At 44.6% G+C, this 17,556-nt stretch overlaps 1 long non-coding RNA gene across 1 annotated transcript in view; it reads right to left on the bottom strand.

The window, feature by feature from the left end:
- Window positions 1-8,870: 8,870 nt before the first annotated feature.
- LOC115835133 overlaps window positions 8,871-17,556 on the bottom strand; it is a 13,633-nt gene continuing 4,947 nt past the window's right edge. Inside the window, exons 3-4 of the long non-coding RNA XR_004030076.1 lie at window positions 17,156-17,248; window positions 8,871-9,014 (exon numbers count right to left, since the gene is read on the bottom strand). This is a non-coding gene — a long non-coding RNA (uncharacterized LOC115835133). The remainder of the gene's footprint in view (window positions 9,015-17,155; window positions 17,249-17,556) is intronic.

The following is a 17,556-nucleotide window of genomic DNA, read 5'->3' as shown; positions in this document are numbered from 1 at the left end:
TGACCTATGTTATCTCATTTGCAATATTTGAACATCTTTAAGAGTAGATCTGTTATTATCTCTTTTTTTTTTTTTTTTTCTCCGTGCAGAAGCATTGTATTTATTCCATTCATATACCCACGGTCTTCTTTCAGTAACATGTCTTTTCTTTTAGTTTCAACACATTTATTGTTAAGATTATTCCTAGATGTCTTATATTTTTGTTCCTAGTATAAACAGAATGTTGCTGATAGTCCTGTAATTTTTACCCCTCTTATGTTGGTTTGTTGTGCCAGGTATAAATAAAAAATCGGTAAAATCTGCAAAAGATGGCACAGCTCCAGAAGAAGAAACTGTGATGCCTGTGGTCCTTGCTTTTACATTGAAGAAAGTGAGGGCCAGAGGGTTGAGTAACATGCCCAAGACCACACAACTGGCAAATAGTGGAGCTGGGACTTGTCTGATTCTGGCATCTGCGTTTGTATCATAGGATTGAGTTGGGGCCTGGTGCAGTGGCTCACACCTGTAATCCCAGCACTTTGGGAGGCCGAGGCGGGTGAATCACGTGAGGTCTGGAGTTTGAGACCAGTCTGACCAACATGGAGAAACCCCGTTTCTACTAAAATTACAAAATTAGCCGGGTGTAGTGGCACATGCCTATAATCCCAGCTACTCGGGAGGCTGAGGCAGGAGAATCACTTGAACCTGGGAGGCAGAGGTTGCGGTGAGCCGAGATCGCACTATTGCACTCCAGCCCGGGCAACAAGAGCGAAACTCCCGTCTCAAAAAAAAAAAAAATGGATTGAGTTGGATGCAGACAAAGATTTACAAGTCATCCCAATGTTATTTACAGGATCATTCAAGAGACTACAAATGACCCAAATAAGAATGCGGGTCTTCTTCCACCCTCTTCCTCACCCAGCAACATGGAATCTGCTATAGTGAGAGCAAGAAGGCTCTCTTTACAAACTAGAAAACTGTCTAAATGCCTGACAACAGGAGGTTGCTTAAAGTCTGCTTCGTTTCAAGGCATTTATTGAGTACCTTCCTGTGCTAGGTACCATCTGGACACTAGAGATTTGCAGCTTCTTTAGCCAGGTTCTCAAAGACTATATTGTCTGGTGGGAGAGACCAAAATATGAAGAAATCTGTTTAATATAATGTAGTCAGCGCCGTGGTGGGGTGCTAAAGGAGCACTGTGGGCTGGGTTTAGCCTGAGCTGGGGCTTCACCTCATGGAGGAGACAGAACTTGAGCTGAGTCATAAAGAATAAAAGATACCAAGGCAGGAGATGGTGAGATGCTCCCTCTCCTCTCAGGCAGCACAATTCTGTGTCCACCTTTTTAAAAAAGTGAACTTTGTAATGCCTCACCCTGGGTTCCTAGCGCTGGTTTTATCATGGACCATGTGAAATATTATGTGGCCATTAGATTATTCATGAATAGGTTATTCATGAAGCTAAATTTTTCATGAATAATTAAGAAAATGTGAAAATGCTCATGATAAGCTAAATGGTAGGATACAAAAAATTTCAAAAGCGATTTGATCCCCATTATATACAGAAAATATATTTACATTAAAAAATACACACGATAGGCACAGGAAAAAGACTGGGAGAAAGTTATCTTTGTGGGGAGGTATCACAGATGGTTTAAAAATGTTCTTTTGGAATTTATTAAACTTTAAGAAAATGAATATAGGTTACTTTTCTATTCAGCAAAACAATGGCAAATAAAGTAGTTTGAGGATGCTTTCCCATGCTAACCAGGTTCCTTTGCAGGTGTTCCAGAGGTCACTGGCTTCAAGGTTGTCCCCTGCCCTGAGGAGTATAACCAGGTGATTCCAGAAGCCTTGCTTATGGAAGGTAGAACTGGGGCCAACTTCCTGGTCCCCCTCACCCCTTTCTTCATCCCTTCCCTCCAGTGGAGAGATGGTGCTGGAATGGTGAGCACCTGCAGACTGCTAGCAGAATCCAGTGAGGGCACATGAACAGAGAACGTTCTAAGAAGGAGGTGCTGTGGGTGTTTCCTAGGGGCACAGCTGGTTAGGGATGTCAGGTCCTGCACAGGCAAATAGCACGTTCCTACAATGCAAGTGCACGCCCCTCTGTGAAAGGAGCTGTGCCAGGCCTGTGTCCACCACACCCTGTTTACACGCCTGTGGAATGTGGTTCATTCAAGGCTGGGGCTGATGTCCTAATCCTCTGAGCCCTTGGTCCCCACCCAATCTAGTCCAACTAGCTCAAGCTGGAGAACATGTTTTGGCATAAGGGGGTGGGGTGGAGATGAGGGTGGGGGTCTGCCACTCTGTCCCCTCCTCCTCTCAGTCATTGGTCACACTGCTGCTATCCAACCAGGAGAGCTTGTTATGGGGTCTCAGTGGGAGGCACTGGACACTTCTTTGTGATAGAAGGACAATGGGGAGGCTTGAGAAAGATCAGCCTAGGAAATGTGCTCATGGAACACAGGTTGGATCATGCCACGCGCAATGTCTGCAGGAAAGGATCCACATTCTTGAGCACGGCCTTAAGGACCCCACCCAATCTGACCCGAGTCTACCTTCCCAAATGCCCATCACAATTTCCCTGCCTCCAGTCCTTCCCCATCCCTAAGACTCAACACTTCTCTGCTTCCTGAAACACTTGATTTTCCAGGAATGGAGGCCTCCTGCTTGAGAGAGTATTATCCTCTTTATGAACTGACTTTCTGGCTATCTACCAGGTGTCTAAGAAGACTGTAACCTGTAAGTGGTCACCATGGGTGCCGTGGCTCACGCCTGTAATCCCAGCACTTCGGGAGGCAGAGGCGGGTGGATCAACTGAGGTCAGGAGTTCGAGAACAGCCTCGCAAACATGGTGAAACCCTGTCTCTACTAAAAATACAAAAAAAAAAATAAAAAAAAATTAGCTGGGTGTGGTGGCATGCGCCTGTAGTCCCAGCTACTCTGGAGGCTGAGGCAGAAGAATTGCTTGAACCCGGGAGGCGGAGGTTGCAGTGAGCCGAGATGGCACCACTGCACTGCAGCCTGGGTGATACAGTGAGATTCCATCTAAAATAAATAAATAAATAGATAAGTGGTCAAATGTGAGGGAAGGAGACAAGGCAAGATGGGAAAGAGAAGAAAGGAATACAGATCAGATTTCATCCTCTAGAAGATGTTAGTCTCCCTGGTGAGACTGAACACGCTAGGATGCAGTGGAGAAGTGTGCCAAGCACCACGGGACACCTGCAGATGGAGGGACATCCTGAGGGCCATGGCTAGTGTGGAGTGGCCTGATAAAGTAGCACCGATTCCCACCTAGTTCTGTACTTTACCCAACCTGAAAAGAAAAGACTCATCCCTCCGATCCTGTGACAAATGGTTATCGAGGGACTACTCTGGTCCCAGTTGCAGTGTGACTAGCAAATTCCAGTTCTGTGTGGGACCAGACAAGTCAACGAGTGAGGCACTGTTATGACAGTAAGATGCAGTGGGGGATGGCGCTGTATGGAAAGGCATTCGCCATCTAAAAGCATGTCCTTAACTAATGCTCAAACACATCATCTCTGTGTTTTAAAACCCCTGAGGGTGAATGGTACAGAAAATGACTGCCACTTTTTTGGAATTTGCCATCTAGTGGGAAAATCAGCTTACCCAACAATTAAGGCACTATGATAATCTATATTTCAATATCTATCTATCTGTCAATGTCTATCTCTGTCTTTATATCTATATTTCCTATATGGAGAGAGGGAGAGAGATAGGCACAAACAGGCAGACAAGAGGTGAGAAGTGATGTCCAAGTTGAGACCTGGAAGATGAGTAAGACTTAAATAGTCCTGGGAGTGGTGTTAATGGGGAAGCCAGGTGTTGGGAGCAGCTGTGTGAAGGGGATTTTATCCTCTGCCAGCTCACTTATCTTAAATTCCTTATCTCACAGAGCACTTTGTTCTTGCAGTCTTTTCTTGTGATAAGCTCTAGTGTTAGGCGATAACTGGTAGGGAAAAAAAGATTAATTTTTACATAGGTGGGAGATGAAGAGGGTGCTTCCAGCTGGGTTCTGCCTGTGCTATTTAGTTTGTCCTGAGGTAAGGAAAAAAAATGTGTCTCTCAGGACACATTCTATGGGGAATCAGAAAAGGAAATGGAAAATAACACGTGGGGTGACAGGTTTAGGAGATAAATTTCAGGCATGGGGGATCTTTTCCTCGCTCCTATCTCTGAGCAAATGATATTGAAGTCAGAATATAACAGCCCCTCCCTCTTTCCTCCTACAACCCATCTTGGGAGTTTTGTCCCAGTAATGTAACAGTTTTCAGTGTTTGGCCCATCGATCCCTGGGGATAGGTGAGGTCAAAACTATTTTCACAATAACACTAAACTGTTGTTTGTCTTTTTCACTGTGTTGACATTTGCACCAAAAAGCACGGCAGGTCAAACTCCTGGCATCTTGGGACAGGCAGAGACACCAAATGGGACAGCACTCCTTGTATTCTCCATCACCAGGCACTTGAAGTAATGGGAATGCCAGTTTCACTTAAGAACGCCCTTGATAAAACAATAGTTACTTAGTAACATTACTATGTTAATTAAATCTTGACCCTTGCTTAAGTATATCTTTTTAACATTCTCTGAGATGAGATTAAATGTGAAGTCACATTGTCACATCAAGTATTTCTGCTGTGTATTGAACTACAAGGTTGCCTGGAGGAAAAGCACATTATGTGATTGAGTCGTGAGCTGAACTAGCTGCCTTTTTTTTTTTTTTTTTTTTTGAGACTCCCTCTGTCACCAGGCTGGAGTGCGGTGGTGTGATCTCTGCTCACTGCAAGCTCCACCTCCTAGGTTCAAGCGATTCTTGTGCTTCAGCCTCCCAAGTAGCTGGGATTAGAGGCATGTGCCACCACACACAGCTAATTTTTGTATTTTTAGTGGAGATGGGGTTTCAGCATGTGGGCCAGGATGGTCTCGAGCTCCTGACCTCATGGTCGGCTCACCTTGGCCTCCCAAAATGCTGGGATTACAGGCGTGAGCCACTGTGCCCGGCCTTTTTTTTTTTTCTTTTTTAAATGAAACACCGTTTTTACTTGAAAGAATAATTGTCAAGCAAACTATGTTATTCAGGATTGAGTATTTCACAGATATTTTCTTGTAGGTGAACAAAGTTAGCCTGTCACTTCACTGAAAACAACTGTATTTGTTGCCAATGATGAAATTCAAGCTTTCAATTGAAAATTAGAATTTTGGAAAATTTGTGTCTATCATGAACTTGACCCTTCCCTTCCCTTTCTTCCTTTTTCCTCTCTTTTTCTTCCCTTTTTAATCCCCTCCTTTCTTCCTCCCTGATAGGATCTTACCCTGTCACCCAGGCTGGAGTGTAGTGGCATGATCATGACTCACTGCGGCCTTGACCTCCTGAGCTGAAGCAGTCCTCCTGTCTGAGCCTCTGAAGTAGCTGGGACTACAGGGACTGCAGGCACATGCCACCACGCCTGGCTAATTTTTCTTTTCCTTTTCTTCTTCTTCTTATTTTTTGTTTTTTGGTAGAGACGGGATCTTGCTAAGCTGGTCTGGAACTCCTGGGGTCAAGCAATCCACCCGCCTCAGCCTCCCCTGCTGGGATTACAGGCATGAGCCCTCACCACACCTGGCTTTGGCAGTTTCTTGGTACCTAAAGATTTTTTTAGGAAATTGGTAACAGTATCAATAAATGTGATTTTTTGATGTCATATGATGAAATGTGTCAACATTGAAGATCTGTATAACTGAAGGAAGCAATATTTCCCAAATGGCAGTGAATGAGATTATAAAATCATGCATTCAAAATGCATTCAAAGTCGAAGATAGAACAGCAGGTTTTAACATAACAGTACCAAAAGTTCATGAATGTGGTTTCAGATTCCCCATTCCAGCTAACTTTTAAGAAACCATAACTTGTGGAGTTTTGGGATAGTATCAAAGAAGAATACCCACAATAATCTTAAAAGGCTATTAAAATACTCATTTCTTTTCCAACTACAAATCTGTGTGAGGCCAGATTTTCTTCATATGTTTCAACTAAAACAAGATATTGGAACAGATTGAACACAGAAGCAGATATGAAAATTTAGATGTCTTTTAAGTCAGACATTAAAGAGATGTGCAAAAATGTAAAATATTTCCACTCTTCTGAAATTTGTTTTTGTTTTGGAAAATACAGATATTTTTCATTAAAATTTGTTATTTATGTTAAACATTTATTATTGTTATTTTAAAATGGATCAATACATGTTTTCCAAAACTTTTCGGTTTCATTTTTCTTTTTTTCTTTTTAGAGATGGAGCCTTGCTCTGTCGCCCAGGCTGGAGTGTAGTGGCACAATATCAGCTCACTGCAACTTCTGCCTCCTGGGTTCCGGTGATTCTCCTGGATTGAATGCATTTTGAATGCATGATTTTGTAATCTCATTCTCTGCCATTTGGGAAATATTACTTCCTTGAGTTATACAGATCTTCAATGTTGACACATTTCATTATATGACATCATTTCATTATATGACATCCAGCGATTCTCCTGCCTCAGCCTCCTGAGTAGCTGGGATTACAGGTGCCTGCCACCGTGCCCCACTAATTTTTGTATTTTTAGTAGAGACAGGGTTTCACCATGTTGGCCAGGTTGGTCTGGAACTCCTGACCTCAAGTGATCCACCCACCTTGGCCTCCCAAAATGCTGGGATTACAGGCGTCAGCCACCGTGCCTGTCCAGTTTCATTTTTGAATAGGATAACTGTGATAGATATGACACATACTCAGGTGCTCTTTGGGGTCTTCAATCTTTTTTTTTTTTTTTTTTTTAAAGGGTACCGAAACATTTGAAACACCACCAGATGGCGCTGATGAGACTAAAGAACAGATTTTGTGTGTGTGAGAGAAAGGAAAAGATGGAGAGAGGGAAAATATAAAAGTGGGATCATAGCAGTGAGTTTTATGATATGAAATCTCCTAATGGCAGTGATATTTGTAGTCGCTATAGGGAAAAAGTGACAGGCCTGGGAACCTAATCAATAGGTTTCTACAATCTAAATTAAATGAGTAGATTTATGCCAAATAATATGTTGGGCTTTTTTTTTTTTTTTTTAACTTCCTCTAACAAAAGCTAAGCACATTCCTTGGAGGAGTTCCCTGCAGCCTCAGAAACTCAGCAGATTAAACTGAAAGGGTTCAGTCTTTTCCATTTTGTGTTGCTAATAAGATAACATGAATCTCTGAGGCTTAAAAGTGAAATTTAGGCAGAGTCGTTCCAGGAAGGAGTGTACTATAGAAACCTCACAGCCTGCAGCTTATCCTCATGGGTCCTTCGAAGCCCTAAGTGGGGAGGAGGAAGTTGGAGTGGAGGCTGCTGAGGCGGGGAAGGGAAGAGGTGCCTCTGGGATAGAGTTAGCTGGGTCTCTGGGTGACAAAATTGTATAAACGGCGGAGCTTTGTGTGAGGAACTATAAACAGGCATGGGAAAACTTGGAGCCAAATTTATTTTTCTTTCAAGGGCTGTCGGAAATAGCTGACAAAGGCTAGAATTCTTTTCCAGAGCTGAAGTTTTTATTGGCAATGCTCTTTTAAGGGCTGCTAATAAGAAGAAAAGCAAGAGTCTGACCTGAAGGCTGGCTACATAAGTGGGTTCATGAGCTGCTGAAGAAGTGAATGCAGTGGGGTATCAACCCTCCCTCCCCTGCAGGCTGGGGGGGTACTCACACATTCACAAACACTTTTGGGCAACCCACTATCTCTGCACTATGCACTATGCAAGGTGCTGGAGCTACAGCGGAGACTGAAATAGACATGGTCCCTACCCTCAAGAGGACTTGTTTGACAAAACAAAGTCAATACTGAAGAAATCTAAACATTTTCATGCCAATGCCCCCACCCCCACCCTGCCCCACAACTGAGTTTTAAAGTGTTTTCCTAGTGCACTTGGCTCATCCTCCAGTAAAACATAATCAGTGCAATTGGCCAAGTCAAATGGCAGGTTTTCCACATGAAGATGAGAGTCAGCATGACACTTAAAGGGGCTCAGAAAGGTGGGGGTGCTGCTTCACCTTGACCGCCTTTCTTCTTGCCCTTCCCCCTTCCTGCCCTTCTTCTTCCAACAAATATTTATTGAGCATCTGCTAAGTGGTACGTGTTGAGACAACAAAGTTGGACAAGACATACTTTGCCTCTAGCCCGGTATGTGGAGCTTACATGTATGTAAATGACAATAAGAAGGGAATTGCAAATTGTGGTTAGAGATATGAAGAGCATAGGGGATGGGAACCAATTTGAGATAAAGATGGTCAGACAAAGTCACTATAGGAAAGTGATTTTAAGTCAGGATTTCTCAACTTTGGCACTACTGATATTTTGGGTCGGAAAATTCTTTGCTCTAGGGGACTATTCTGTGCATTGCAGAATGTTCAACAGCATCCCTGGCCTCTGACCACTGGATGCCAGTGGCACCCCCTGACTTCTACTTATGACAAACAAAAATATCTCCCAACATTGCCAAATGTCTCTTAAAGGGCAAAATTGCTCCCTTTTGAGAACCACTAATTTAACCTGAGACTTAAAAATGATGAGCCCATCCAGAGAGGATTGCACTGAGGGTTTTATAGGCCACCATAAAGAATTTGGGGTTTATTCTAAGTAGAAGGCAATCAACATTTTCCACTGGGGTATCATTACCTACTGTGAATTTTGAAGAGATCATTCAGGTGGTGGAGTGGAGGATGGATTAACTGGAGTTGTAGAGAAAGTCACAGCAGTCGTAGGTGGCTGTTGCAATTGTCCACCCAAACCCAAGAAATGATGGTGGCCTCAGTTGGGTATTGATACTGGAGATGAGGAGAAGATTAACGTTCAACATTTTCAATGTTTCAACATTTCCAAGAACATCCAGGTCTTGCCGATGGATTTGATGTGGAGATTCCATCCCCAAGAATACCCCCACAGTGTTCTCTTCGCTCCCTGAGTTCATGGTGCTCTGTCTGCCATGATTCTGCTTGATGGTGAATATCTCTTAAGCAATGGTTTCTGCTCATAAACCTGGAAAGGTAGAGAAAGCAGCACTGATTAATGAATGAAGGCCAATCATGGCTAGATCCCAATACTTCACTTCCAACTTTCAAAGCCACTGGTGAGGCAAAATCCACTCAGCATCCACAATGCAGTTGAGGAATCTTGTGTTCCTCAGTATGGATTAATGGAGGCATAGTTATCTGGAAGCTCAGAGTGGGAATAAGCAAAGCTGTTGGTTTGCATGACACTTGGCCATGGGCCTCTTAACAGAAGCTGGAGGGTAAGTGACAGGCATTTGGGATGTGGGGACTGAGGCTCTTTGGTGAAAAGCAGCGTTCCCAGGAAAGTGGGTGAGCAGCAGGGACAAACTCTTAACAACATATTAGAGGCATAAGTAAGGCCTGTTAGTGAGTTTGTTTTTAATTGCACAGAACATGGTTGCCAGGATTTTAAATTGTAGTGCTCTAAGCATGTAATTAAGCGAGAAGGCTTACTTGGCACCAGTTGGGATCCCAAGTTGTTGATGTAGCTTATGATAATGATCTTCTGATATTAAAATTCAGAAGCTGAGTGTGTGTATGTCCCTAGCCCTATTTGTGTGTTTTTCTTCTGGGCCTCCAAGCTCCAGGTAAAAATAATCAGGCTCCTTAAGTGTGTTTTTCGTTGTTGGTGTGAAAATCCCTGTCTAGGTCTCGGTCTGGCTTGTGGCAATGAGGTTCAGGTGAAGAGGTTTCTGGACCTGAAACAAAGGTCGATCATCTCAGCCCAGTCATGAGCCATCCCAGTCACTAAAATGCTCCATGCAATCTCTTCTTCTGCCTAAAATCACAGGATTTTAGAGCTGGGTGTGAACTAAGCAATTATCTTCTCATTTTCTATATGAGAAATCTGAGGGCTGGAGTCATGAACTGACTTCCTCAAAGCCACTCAGCTGATGCATGGCATCAAGAAATAACCAGGGGTCAGGTGCAGTGGCTCACACCTGTAATCCCAGCACGTTGGGAAGCCAAGGCGGGTGGATCACCCGAGGTCAGGAGTTCGAGACCAGCCTGGCCAACATGGTGAAACCCCCATCTCTACTAAAAATACAAAATTAGCCAGGCATGGTGGCGGGCACCTGTAATCCCAGCTACTCGGGAGGCTGAGGCAGGAGAATCGCTTGAACCCGTGAGGCAGAGGTTGCAGTGAGCCAAGATCATGCCACTGTACCACTGCACTCCAGCCTGGGTGACAAGAGAAAAACTCTGTCAAAAAAAAAAAGAAAGAAAAAATAAAGAAAAAGAAAGAAAGAAAGAGAAAAGAAAAGAAAAAAGAAATCAGGCCTGGAACCCAGCGCAGAGTCCCTTCTTGTGTAACCCCGAGGTCCCTCGCTGAGCTCCAGAGCAGTCTCTCTCTCACCCTCCCTCCCCTACCTCCTTCCATATAAATTTGCACCCTCTTTGAAATCAGTGGCTTGTTTTCCCAGTCTTTCTGCCGGAAGTGTGATGGCGACCCTGCTGCAGAGGTTTCACGGAGAGAGAAGGGGAGCATCACAGCTTGGTAGCCAAAATGCAGTGTGAAATGGTAGGAGACAGTTCACTCTTCAAGTCGTCACGGAACCATTTCACCTGGCAAAGGCAGCTTACTTAGTGGACCGTAATGGCCTGGAAAAGTTCCTTCCCCTCCCTGAAGTGAGCAATTTCCTCTGTTCAGCTCTGTCTGCACTGGCCCATTACATCCTAAACACACGGTGCGTTTACCTAGCAATTATCTGGGTGGGAGCCAGCCCTTTCAAGAGGTCCTCTTTGATCCTTCCTAGGAATATCCTGGGAGGTAGGTGGGCAGATGGAGGGCCTCTTGCTGGAGGAGAGAAAGTAAGGCACACAGAGGGTTCCAAGAGTGTCCCGGAGTCAGGACTGGGTCTCTGGGACCCCTGGCCACCTAGCCCCCACCCCTGCGTTCTGCCCTCTTGGACTTCGCTGCTGCCCTGGCAGGTAGAGGACTTTAAAGAATCCCAGCTTGCTCCTCCCCAGGCCAATGAAGGAGGTGCTTCTTATTAGAGGTGGATAAAGGTAACGTGCCTGAGGATCTTTGGGATGGAAAAGCTTTTGTGCTCATTCGAGGTCCTGGATATCTTGGATGCCCTACTTTCAAATGTTCTGTCCTACCTGCTTGTAAGTTCATGTACTTATTGAAATTTATATTCTGATTTTTGGTTCCGAAGATAGAGACATTACACTTATTTGGAAATGGAATTCTTCACCCCCACTAGCTGGTATCCAGTGTTGGACCACACAAAACCCTCTCTAGAAAGAACAGAATCAACTCAATCACACCAGCCTGTCATCTAAGGAGCCTGCAATGGGGCTGAGCAAGGACTTGGGAACCAGTTCTGAGTTTGAATCTCAGCTCCCAGCACCATAATTAAGGGTGTTTTCTAACTTCAGCTTCCATGGCTCCTCCCTGCACTCCTGTTTCAGAGCACTCGCCTCCAGGCTCTCCTTTCAATATTTGGTGCTTGCCTCGGGGCCTTTGCACGCCTGCTTCCTTTTCTCTGGAATGCTCTTCCCAGTGAGAGCCACAAGCCTACCCCCTTCCCTTCTTTAGACCCTTGCTCAATGCCATTGTAGCGCCGTCATTTGTCTGGGGTAATACGCGAGCTTTGTTGTCTCACACCAGGGAAATCAAGGACGCAGCTGCACAAGAAGTGAGTTTAAGAGCAGACGTTTAATAGGTGAAAGAAAGAAAAGAGAATAGTTCTCTCTCCTGCAGAGAGAGAAAGAAGGACTCCTGAGTGGGTTTTCTGGTTCTGTGGTGAAATGCACGGAGTTTTATAGGCGAGCTTGAGGAGGTGGTGTCTGATTTACATAGGGCCTGCGAGATTGGTAGGACCAGGTGCACTATTCGCATGGCGCACAAAGAAGCTGGCCATCCCACCCTAATCTTTTATTACACAGGTGGAGTCTCCACCTGGCTGGCATGGGTTGCCTGCCTTTCTACTTCACATGTGGTGACAAAGAAAAGGGAAGAGGGAACCTCCACGTTGAACACACCTGGCCCCTAGGTAGCCTTTTCCTACAGGCACAGCTGCCGGCATTTACCTATGCAAGCTTCCAGCTTGCTTATTTATGTCTGCAGATCAATTTTACAGGTGGCTCTTTGTTAGAAAAGAAATGATTTGGGGGCTGCTTTTTGTTAAAAGGGAAGCCTGAGGTCTCTCTTACCCTCACCAACTGCCTAAATAATTTCTTTTTAGCTTCTTTATCACCATCATGTGGAGGCTTTCTATGACCACCCTCTCTAAAACTGCAACCCTCCCCTCCCTCTCTCCATCATCTGCCTTGTTTTATGTCTCTCAATAACACTTATCTCCCTCTGGCATTTCATATAATTCACTTGTACTTTTTGTTGATTGTCTGTCTGCCCCAACTACAATGAAAGCTCCATGAGGGCAGGGATTTTTGTTGCCTTTATTCATTGCCATATCCCCAGAGTCCAGAATGGAATCCAGCCCCTTGCTAGGAGCTTAACAAATATAAATGAATACATAAATTTGAGCAAGTAACTTACCAAGCTCATGTCCTGTCTCTCTTAAAAGGATGGCATGAGAATTAAATACAACTTAATTGCTATAGGGAAAAATAATTGCCAACATGTATTGAGTGCTTATTCAGTGCCAGCTTTTAAATGTGCTAAGTGCTTTACATAAATCACCTTATTTAGTCCCCACAAAAATCCTATGAGGCGAGTATTCTTTTAACCTTCATTTTACAGGTGAGGAAACTGAGGCTTAGAAAAGTTGGGTCACCTATTCGAGGTCACGCAAAATTCAGACCCATATTTGTTTGAGCTCAGAACCAGTACTATTTTTTTTCTTTTCTTTATGATTTTAAGTTTTGGGGTACATGTGCAAGATGTGCAGGTTTGTTACATAGGTAAATAGGTAAACGTGTGCCCTGGTGGTTTGCTGCATCTATCAACCCGTCACCTAGGTACTAAGCCCCACATGCATTAGCTATTTATCCTGGTGGTCTCCTTCCCCCACTGCCCCCAACAGGCCCCAGTGTGTGTTGCAGAACCAGTACTATTGACCCCGACAACATATGGCCAGGGCCTTGTGTGTAACCATAGCTTGGCTAGTGCTAATTCTCTTCTCCAAAGCACATAGCGCAGCAGACCTGCACTGTCTGTCTGGCCTCTTCTTTTGGGAGCCTGTTCCTTCTACTGAAACCTGACATCTTGGAAGCATCCCCTGGTCTCAGGAGGCAGTGTGGTGTGGCAATGAGATGGCAAGTTTATTAACTGGGTGACCTAGGTTCTGACACCTCCTTTGCCCCCAAATTACTGTGTGATCTTGGGCAATTGTTTCCTCTCTGTGGGCCGGGTTCTGATGGTATAATGAGCACTGAGGTCCCTCCCAGCTTGAACAGTGCTGGGACTATTGGAGGACTCCACAGGGGTGTGTGGTGTGTGACTCATCTCAGAGGATCCTGCCCCCTGGCTGTGGCCTTGGCCCAGATCTGCTCATGAATGTAGAGTCTCCTGCTTTGATGATTGCTGGGTTTTCCCTCCCACACCTCTTGAGCTTGAATTTCAGGTTGCTGGATTTGAGTGGGAGGTTGGAGGAAGTAACCTTCTAGTGATTTTCTAATCCCTTCTCTAGGGGAAAGCCCAAGAGAAAGAAAAGGAAGGCATGAGAGTCATTCCCACCCAACATGGCACAGAGTCATTGCAGGAAATACAGTTCTCTCTGGGGAGCCCAGCACCCTGCAAACCTCAGGGACTGCTATAGCAAAGGACATCTGCCCAATAGCCTCCTTCCCATTCCCCAGACCTGCCTTCTGCCAAAAGCATCCCAAGGATCCCCTTCTTTGCTGACCCTAAAACTGTCTCACTTGAATTTCAAGTTCTTTTGTTGTTGTTTGTTTGAGACAGGGTCTCACTCTATCACCCGGGCTGGAGTGCAGTGGCATAATCACAGTTCACCGAAGCCTCGACCTCCCAGGCTCAATTGATCTCCACACTTCAGCCTCCTGAGTAGCTGGGACTACAGGCACATGCCACCACCCCCGGCTAATTTTGGTATTTTTTTGTAGAGAAGGGGTTTCGACATGTTGCCCAGGCTGGTCTCAAACTTCTGGGCTCAACTGAGGTGCACACCTCGGCTTCCCAAAGTGGTGGGACTACAGGTATGAGCCACCATGCCAGAACGAGTGTCAGGTTCTAAATTGAGAAATCATTTTTTTCTCCTTGTGAAATGGAGGATGAATAAGCCAAGCTAGGCAATGGCTTGCGTTGTTTTCCTCAATTCATTTATTCATTCATCCGTTCATTCAACATTTATGTGCTAGAATCCTTGCCAGGAACTAAAAGAGGAAATTAATTGGGTCCTGGCAAACTTAAATTGGGTAATTGGTAATTTGAAGAGAATTTAATAAAGAGACTATTTTCAAAGGGGAGGGCAGAGTGCAGGAAAACAAGGGATAGTGCCGTCTCCTGGAGCCAGCAACATCAGGAAGATATTATCAAGCCTAGGCTGAAGGGATAAAGGGAGAGACAATTCCCAGAATCCAGAAGCAATGAGTCAGGTGGAGAGGGCCACTGGGCAGAAGCTGTGCTTTGGTTGAAGGGCTCATCTAGCTGGTGAAATGATGACCTTGACCTTGACTTCACCCTCTTCTCTGCAGTGGCTGAATTCCATTTATGTATTTACTGCAGGTCAGCCTCCTGGGGCTCACAGGAGGGCAGAGAAGGGCAGGGAGGGGATATGGAAGAAAAAACAGATGATTTCTAGCACAGAAACCAGACAGTTTCTGTCCCCAAGGAGCCTGCATACAGTGGGGGAGCAGCAGTGCAAAGCTGAATAAATGCTTTAATAAAGATATGAACAAAGTATAAGAGGAGCACAGGTGTTAGGAAATGAGCTGTCAGAAAGGAGTTAATGTGCCTGAAGGTGAGGGAGACAGTTGGTTCCAGGGAAGAAGATCCAGAGGAATTGGTTCTCAAAGGCTGATTAGGCTTCTTCAAGGAGGTAATGTCTAAACTGAGATTTGCAATATCAACAGAAATTAGCCGGGAGGAGTCCAAACATGGTGAAAAACATATGTAAAAGCTGGAGGTTGAAAGAGAATATAGAACTCTTTGGGAAACTGTAAGTGAAGAATAAAGAGTGTAAGCTGTGTGGGGGGTGGGCGGGAGATGAAGTGGAGTAGAGAAGAAGGACCCAGGGATGAAGAATTATTTTGCCCGACTAAGGACTTTGAAAATGTGTCTAAGGCCAATGGTAAGTTTTTAAAAGGTTTTCATGAGAAGAGTGGTAGCATTGTGTTTATGTTTTAGAAAATCACTTTGATTGAGGGGAAAAGAGTGGGTTAAAGGCAGGTGGATTAGAAAGAATATTGTTTTTGTAATCTAAATGAGGGATGACAGCAGCCCAAAGTAAACTGGTAGAAGAGGGGATGGAAAGAGGTATTAAGAAGTCAAACTGGATGGGATTTGGGGATTGAATATAGGAATTTAGGAAGACTTTAGTTCTGGGGAGATGGTGGTATGGTTCACTGAGATAAGGAGCTTAAGAGAAGGAACAATGTGTGTGTGTGTGTGTGTGTGTGTGTGTGTGTGTGTGTGTGTGTATATTGAGGAGAGTGAATCATGGTGGAGAAGATGTAGGGGATTGATAAATTATCCGGTTTAGAGCATATTGAAGTGATGATACTAGGAGGATAACCAAATAGACCTGTTAGTGCTTTTTTTTTTTTGAGATGGGGTCTCGCTATGTTGCCCAGTCTGGAGTCCAGTGACTATTCACAGGCATGATCATAGTGAACTGCAACCTTGACCCCCTAACCTCAAACAATCCTCCCTGCACAGCCTCTTGAGAAGCTAGGATTATAGGTGCACCCCACCATGGCTGGCTCTGTTAGTGCTTTGGACAAGCTGTTTAGAAGAGGTCTGGGTGGACGCTATGGATTTGAGAACCATCAGATGCAAACGATGATTGCAGCAATGGAGTCCATGAGATCACCGTGGAAAGAGCTTAGAGTGAGGAGAATAGAACACTATAGAATGCTGACTTTTAAACGATGGCCGGAGGTAGAGGAACTCAGGGGATGAAGGAGTGGCCTGAGAAGAAGGAAAAGAACTTAGACAGAGTGGAGTCAACAGCCAAAGAGAATATTGAGTTCTAAGGGGAAGCAAGAGGAGTAACATGTCAAAACATTGCTGAGTGGCCCTGTGCACAGGAGTTAGTTAACAGTATGATTAGCCTTTCTCTTTCTGAGTCTTTTAATCAGATAGATAAGAAGCATTTCCCGGGCATCTACAGTATGCTTATTATGGGCTACATTGTGTCCCCCTACAAATTTATAGGTTGAAGTCAGAACCTCCTGTACCGCAGAATGTGACTGTTTGGAGGTAGAATCTTTATCTGTCTGCTTGGGCTGCCGTAACACTATACCACAAACTGGGTGGCTTAAACACCAGAAGTGTATTTTTTTTCTCAGTTCTGGAGACTGGAAGTCCCAGATCAAGGAGTAGCAGGGTCCATTTCTGATAAAGGCTCTCTTCTTGGCTTGTAGATGACTGCCTTCTCTCTGTGTCCCCACATAGTGGATGGAGAGTGAGTGATGTCTCTTCTTTCTTTATTTTTATTTTTTAAGACAAGGTCTGGCTCTATTGCCCGGGCTGGAGTGCAGTGGCGCAATCTCAGCTTATCGCAACCTCTGCCTCCTGGGCTCAAACCATCCTCCCACCTCAAACCTCCTGAGTAGCTAGGACTACATGCATGCGACACCATGCCTGACAAATTTTTGTATTTTTTGTAGAGATGGAGTTTTGCTGTGTTGTCCAGGCTGGTCTGGAACTCATGAGTTCAAGCAATCTCTTCGCCTCGGCCTCCCAAAGTGCTGGGATTGCAGGCATGAGCCACTGCATCCAGCAGATGTCTCTTCTTATAAGCACACTCATCCTATCAGAGAACAGTTTCACCCTCATGACCTCATCTGACAATAATTAATTCCCAAAGGTCCTATCTCCAAATGCCAGCAACATATGAATTTTAGTGGGGATACAAACATTCAGTACCTAACATTTCCCAATATTTGTTCTCTGATCTGTGATAACAGAAGGTTCAGCTGGGCACTTTGCCACATAACTAAAGATATTTCTGGGCCAGGTGCAATGGCTCACACCTGTAATCCCAATACTTTGGGAGGCTGAGGCAGGAAGATTTCTTGAGCCCAGGAATTTGAGACCAGCCTGGGCAACACAGCAAGACTCTGTCTCTACAAAAGAAAAAAGAGAAGAAAAAAATTAGCCAGGTGTGGTGGTGCATGCCTATAGTTCCAGTTGCTTGGGAGGCTGAAGTAGGAGGATCACTTGAGGTGGGAGGATGGTACCACTGCACTCCAGCCTGTGTGACAGATCAAGACTCTGTTTCTTAAAAAAAAAAGAAAAAAACATATATATTTTGTTAGAGCATATTGAAGTGATGATACTAGGAGGATAACCAAATAGACCTGTTAGTGCTTTTTTTTTTTGAGATGGGGTCTCACTATGTTGCCCAGTCTGGAGTCTAGTGGCTATTCACAGG

The sequence above is a fragment of the Nomascus leucogenys genome, chromosome 1a (genome assembly GCF_006542625.1).
Source record: "Nomascus leucogenys isolate Asia chromosome 1a, Asia_NLE_v1, whole genome shotgun sequence".
NCBI lineage: Eukaryota > Metazoa > Chordata > Mammalia > Primates > Hylobatidae > Nomascus > Nomascus leucogenys.
The sequence above is the reverse complement of the archived record's forward strand: the minus strand, read 5'-3'. Positions and strand labels throughout refer to the sequence as shown.